The sequence below is a fragment of the Helianthus annuus genome, chromosome 14 (genome assembly GCF_002127325.2).
Source record: "Helianthus annuus cultivar XRQ/B chromosome 14, HanXRQr2.0-SUNRISE, whole genome shotgun sequence".
In the NCBI taxonomy this organism is placed as follows: Eukaryota; Viridiplantae; Streptophyta; class Magnoliopsida; order Asterales; family Asteraceae; genus Helianthus; species Helianthus annuus.
This window is the reverse complement of record NC_035446.2, coordinates 82,691,161-82,697,716: the sequence shown is the minus strand read 5'-3', so window position 1 is coordinate 82,697,716 and position 6,556 is coordinate 82,691,161. Positions and strand designations below refer to the sequence as shown.

General features: G+C 36.2%; 1 long non-coding RNA gene across 8 annotated transcripts; it reads left to right on the top strand.

Moving 5' to 3' along the window:
• The first annotated feature begins 1,004 nt into the window (after positions 1–1,004).
• On the top strand, positions 1,005–5,538 carry LOC110908626. Of its 8 annotated transcripts, XR_004878904.1 has the most exons (8): positions 1,006–1,327; positions 1,454–1,633; positions 1,941–1,999; positions 2,174–2,224; positions 2,300–2,350; positions 2,544–2,777; positions 3,328–3,400; positions 4,827–5,531. It is a non-coding gene; the product is annotated as an uncharacterized LOC110908626 (long non-coding RNA). The 8 variants fall into 8 exon arrangements; XR_004878905.1 differs by having other exon boundaries at positions 1,005–1,370; positions 2,300–2,777; positions 3,281–3,400; positions 4,827–5,532; XR_004878903.1 differs by having other exon boundaries at positions 1,005–1,327; positions 2,300–2,777; positions 3,281–3,400.
• Positions 5,539–6,556: the final 1,018 nt, after the last annotated feature.

The following is a 6,556-nucleotide window of genomic DNA, read 5'->3' as shown; positions in this document are numbered from 1 at the left end:
GAAGTTGTATATGTCATTGCATTTCTCTTAGCCAAATACAAGGATGTGGAAATTTACCTTGTCTCGTCGAAAGTTGTAGAAATAAACAAAAATTTAGGAACAGAAGATAGTGCAGTAGATTCGTTTTTTATGTGCTTTGGGTATGTTGGTACTGGTAGAATTTGTAGTGGACATATTAAATATCAGGAAGTTACTCCCTTGAAGGAAAATTCATCACACCTGATCGACAATATTACAGTCACACAACTTCGTGTTGGTTCTTCTCTTAGTGACTCTTCTTTCACTGGCCCTTTCAACTCAGGTTCATGGCCTCCAGCAGATCAAAGGATTCCTTTCGAATATTGTCATGACATGAGTCATGATGCACTCTTCAAAGGTTCCATGAGAGAGTTTAGTTCAGCAATTGATCTTCGAGTTTCCAGCCTAATAAATCTAGTAGAGTTGAGTAAAGGGTCAGTTCCGAACAGAGATGTGACTGTGTGGGTTCGGGATCCGGGTTCCAGAATCCAAATTCTGGGAATTTCTTTCAAATGTGAACTTTTGAGGACAAAAGTCTTTGAAGGGGAAAGGCTATGTAGAGGAGGTGGTGGTGAAGTTTGGTCGATATATCAGAGGGTTATTGGTTATTGTTCTTTGGATTCTCTTTTGGTTATCAGAGAATTATTGAATAGTTGGTACAGTAATGCAGATGGTACAATGGACAAGGAAGGAGCTGCTCGATCTTTTCTTCGAATGTTTTTTGGGACAACACTGCAATGGGGTAGCAACGCGAATTACAAAATGTTCGAGATCATTGGTCTTTACTGTTGGAATAAAGCACAGGCATTTGTTTTTTATACTTGTGAATAGTGGGTCTCTTATTATTATTTTGACTTTTGAGGTCAACAGTCTTCTAAGGGGGGAGTATTCTTACGGGTCAAAATAAGTAAAGGGGGCTAGATGTAATTGTTCAATAGTTTGGGGGTCAGGTGTTAGTTGGTTAGCTTCATATAGGAGTTAGTTGTAATCAATTGGGGATCGAATGAATTGAGTTTTCCTCTTCTCTTGTGTTCTTCTTCTCTATCTTTCGATCATCTACTGTTATTACGAAACTGTTCGTAACACCCCACTATCCTATTTCTCCTCCTAAATCCTTGCTACTACAACCGCACCTCCTGTAGGTTATTTTATACATCGGCCCCAAACCTTCCATTCTCATTCTCATATTTACATTCTTCAACTATTCCCCCAAACCCTAAAGCTATTCAAAATACATCCAACTTTACAAGCCACTGGAGTAGTTCGATTTCATCAACAATCCATGGGAGCCGTTACCAACAACTGATTGGTAAACCCTTACCTATTTTCTCATCTTCTCCATTCAATCTCCAGTAGGTTTCCGTTCAATTTCACATCGACATTCTCTATCATCTAACTTTCATCACTGATTCGATGTATTCATTTTTTTTGTTAGCGAATCGCCAGTCACTGCTTGCAGAATTGACCGTGTCACTTCGCCAGTTTCCGCAGATGAATATGTGCCATCTGTAACGGAATGGATGTGGTGTATGGAGGGACCTCTCCGATGTTGGGGGTATTTTCGAGTTTTACTTCTCTTTTGGCCCGTCCTTTCTTGCCGTGGTCGCCCTACTTGGTGAGTACAATATCTCGTATTTTAATGGTTTTAGATTATTTGAATTGTTGATCAGAAAATTAAAGTGTTACATCAAAATATCCACAGAAACGAATAGTTGAGGTATGCATATTTTATTTGCTATTCTAAAACTGACTAAAACATATTTTTTTCTATTCTTTATTTTCGTCTAAATAACGGGTCAAATGGGTTGGAAGTCACCGAAAGTCATAAAAGCATATGACCTGTTTTTTATATTGAAAGATTGAAATTAGATATTCTAATGTTTACAGCTCTAATCATCTAATCATGCTTTTTCTTTGTTAAGTTAGCATTTATGATGGAAGAGATACACAATGATGGAACAAATTACATGAAAAAGTGAAGGTTAATTTCTTCACCATAATTCTTTTATTATTGTTTTTTTTTTTTTGTTCTCATGTATTATGTCTTGAATAATACTTACACCATGGCATGAAAGTGATAGGTTAAATTGTTTACCATACTTCTTTTATTATTGTTTTTCTTATGTTCTCATGTATTATGCTTTGTAAATAAAAGGATCAAGATGACATTGTTGAAGCCGAGATACACCAAGTCAAGAAATTGAAGGTTAAAGTGTTTACCATACTTCATTTATTGTTGTTTTTGTTTATATTCTCATGTATTCTATTGTGCAAAGAACAGGATCTACATGACAGTGTTGAAGCCAAGGTTCATTGGGACATGAAAGAGAAGGTTAAAGTGTTAATCATAATAGCATAGTTATTAGTATTCTCTAGATGAACTGGTGTGTGTAAAAGTTTAGAGGTGGATTTGGAGGCCTGCTATGTGACATTATATTGCATTTGTAGCAGGAAAATTTTTGTTGGCAATTCTGATGGTTTCTTTGTCTAAAAGTTAATGTCTGATCTGTCTTTTTTGTTAATAGCAAACATGTGGAGCAAAGGATCGGAAGAGCTATCAGAAAAGAAAAAGGGAATACCATTAAAGTTGATGGGTAACAAAAGGACATCGACATAAGATTTAATATTGTTTTTTCAGATCTTGACCTCATTGGACTCATTTTTCAAAACAATGCCATTGACGGAAGATGTAATCAAGAGATTGCGCCCAAAGGTCATGGGTTGAAGACAACTGATCTTACCATGTCCCACACATCAATGTATGTATGATATTGTATCTTGAATATGTTCTCTTATAGTCTTTGGTTTCTCATGTAGAGTTTGTTACCTCTCTCCCATAATAGATAGTCTAATGGCACTTATTGCCAACCATATAGACATTTTAGTTGAAAACTACTGTAATTGTTGTCGTTATGCTAGGTTCTGTCCCACAATCATATTATTCGGTTTGCTTTAGTGGTTGGTTTCGTGCATTTTTCTAATCAGAGGTAATACAGATCACTTTATATTTGACATTTTAAGTCAAACTCACTGAGTTGTGTGAAAATTTACAACTATATGTGACAGGGGTTCTATTTGTTTTGCTTGCTACATATGATTATTCTGTATTTGTTTTGGTACTTAATTGGATTAAGCAGTTTATTGAAGATGAATTCTGTCTATGGCTGAATCGGTTAAAATACCATCAAGTGTTTGAATTGTCTCATACATATTTTCCGTATCTTATGTCAATGGCTAATGGTTACTTCCTTTTAAGTAACAGAGTAATTGGATTATCCGCTACTGAATCGACAACATGTGTACTTGCAGCCTGCATGTGCGCCAATTTACAATGCAAAACTCTTACTAAACGGGATCATTTTCAGAAACCGGATTGTGCGAGGTAATAAAACATCAAATGTGTGATCTTACAAATTGTAGATATCTGCTACGTGGTGCTTTTTATATAAATTGTGTTGTTAAGATGGCCAATTTTGAAACATGGTTTGTTAATTTTTGTTACAAATCTTAAATGCGGTTTTGATTCTTATACACTTAAGTATAAATTTAGATAGGAGGCAATGGACCTTTATAGTTTTATAATAGTGTATATTACTGTTGTATATGTTGAATTTTATTTTTTTTAATTTTCTGATCAACAATTCAAATAATCTACTAGCAAGATTTTAAGACGACTATTGTTATACTTATTGGTACCTCCCATTAATATTCTTATGCACGACAAGGGGTCTCAAAAGTATATTATTGGTACATAAGTACTTATTATTTTGTGAGAGAGTAAATTACGATTTTGGCCTCTGTGGTTATATCACTTTTACCTTTTTAGCCCAAAAAGAAATCTTTTAACATCTGAGCTCCCAACGTTTTTTTTTCTAACCCTTTTGGCCCCTCAACGTCTTTTTTCTAACCCTTTTGGCCCCTAAAAGTAAATGGATGAGGTTAGTGTTAGGGGCCAAAAGGGTTAGAAAAAAAGACGTTGGGGGCTCAGATGTTAAAAAATTTCTTTTTGGGCTAAAAGGGTAAAAGTGATATAACTACAGGGGCCAAAATCATAATTTACTCTTTGTGAGATTAATTATAGTATGAAATATATAGAAAATAAATTATAAAATGTTGTTATCTTTGTTGTTGATGTTAATCATCAATGAACAAAGTACATGTCTACTTTTAAAGTAACCCGTCCACTGGACGGGTATTAAACTAGTTATACATGAGGCATCAACTATTCACCTTTTTTTCTTTTTTGTAAAGGTGGATATGTGAGTATTTGTATGTCGAACACTCGAACCAACCGCACTACTCGTCTTTTTCCATAACTAAAAACGCACATCATTTAAATTGTGAATAGTAAATCGGGAATGATGAATTTGATAGGAGAATGTTGATATTTAATTCTACATTGTTGAGGATTCAACGTGTCAAAATAGGTAAATCTTTTTTAACGCAGATGGTTTAAAGTGAAATGTGCCGAAAGAGTCTAGTATAATAAAAATCTAATTATTTTGATAGTATACCATCCATGAACTAATCGTATGGTGTTTGTTATGGTTCAAATTCTTGTAAGTATATTGCTAGGTTTTTATGGTATTTAGTTGAAAAAATAAAACTTATGTTTAAATTGTTTTATGATATCATACCCTTGACCCAAATAAGAGTACCAGATTAACCCCAATGTATGGTGTACGTGCGAGAGAAATTGATGTGTGTAAAATGCAACATATAAATTACATCAAATAAGGCATAAAACTAACCCTTTTTGAGTACTAATGTTGGAAAAGAGTGTTTTTGTCTTCCTTTTGTATTTTCAGGATGAAATGAGCTCAAATTCACAAAAGAAGCAAAAAGACAGCTAATTCTAACATAAATACAAGAAAAGAAACAAAAGTGGATTGCCCGCACCCTCAACGGCATGCTCCCAAGCAGAGAAGAGAAAACAGAAGACTGAACACGCCCCGTGCTCAGCCAGCACGGGGCCGTGCCCTAGAAGCAGCAGAAAAGACAAACCTATAGAAGCTTCTATTGCCCACCACGGGGCCGTGTCCAGTGAGCACGGGGGCGTGGCGAAAGTACAGCAGGCGCATTAATTGTAATTGCGAATTACAATTAATGAAGAGATAGAGTGTCAGACGGGCACGGGGGTGTGTCCAGCGGACACGGGGCCGTGCCCAGCCTTCTGTTCAGCCTATAAATAGGAGTGCGTGGTTTCATTTCAACTCATCCCTTGGCACACCACCTCTCTCACACTTCATCCACCACCCACCACCACCATAACACCATCATCCACCACCATCATCCATTGTCCACCGTAGAGTGTGTGAGTCGTCTCGGGATCCAAGATTGATCGTAAGAGTTCTTGACAATCAAAGGCCATGTTTGCCTAAGTCTCTTACATCACTTGGTGAAGACAAGTGTTTAGTATAATACTTTTTATTTTTAATCTTTTGCACTTTTTGTTTGGTTTTGTATTAATGACTTTAATAACTAGTTGCTTATGTTGAAGGTGATCTTTCCTTATCGTTTGTCCGTGGTGTCTTGGCATTATTTTACTGTCTATATAAAATAAAAGATTTTCACTATTCATATCTCCACAGTCTATATGGAGGTATGTTGGCTACCTGGTCGGGGGTTAAGGGAACGGTTTGGTAAGGGTCTTGCCCTTGTTCAGCGTTTAGAGGTCCTGCAAGGGACCTGGGTCAATTTTAGTAGGATCTCCTTCAATACCCATAGGTATTGGATGGCGGGGATTCAAACTCTTTGACCCCCTCATAAGTTAACTACTATTAATACTATAACCCGGCTATTTAGGACTGTATCCCTGCTGACTCAGACTACTTAGCCAAGGGTAACGTCACCGCTAAAAGCGGGGCCTACCACAATTTGCATTAATAACTTAATTCATTATCTTCCAATAATCCAACCTTTAGGATTGTATCCTTGCTGACTCAAACTACTGGGTTGAGAGTAACGTCGCCTTCAAAAGAGGGGCCTGCTACAATAACTAAGATAATCTCTTAAACAAGTGCAAAAGTGCGAAAATAATCAAAGGTTATACTAATACACGAGTCGGATCCAAGTGATTCATCTTGTCTATCTGTTTTTCTTTTATTTTTATTTTTCAGCATTTAGTTAGTTTTTATTTTCTTAGTTTAAAAATCTTTTCTAACTTTTTGATTTGATTAGACGTTGAGGATAAACCGGTACTAAAAGCTCTTGTGTCCTTGGATGACCTCGGTATCTTACCAACACTATACTACGTCCACGATGGGTGCACTTGCCCATATGTGTGTTTAGTGTTAGTGAATATCGTGTTTTATAAATTTAAAACTTGGCTAAAAGTGTAAAAAGGGCTTAATTATACATTAAAAATATATTACACTACACGCACATCAAGTTTTTGGCGCCGTTGCCAGGGACACAAGGATTTTAGGAAAGCTTAAAATCGACGGCCTAATCTATTTTTCAAAACCTTTTTAAAAACGCGCGTACATTTTTCTGCATTTTAGTTTAGCTTGCATTTACAGTAGCCTGAACACGGGGC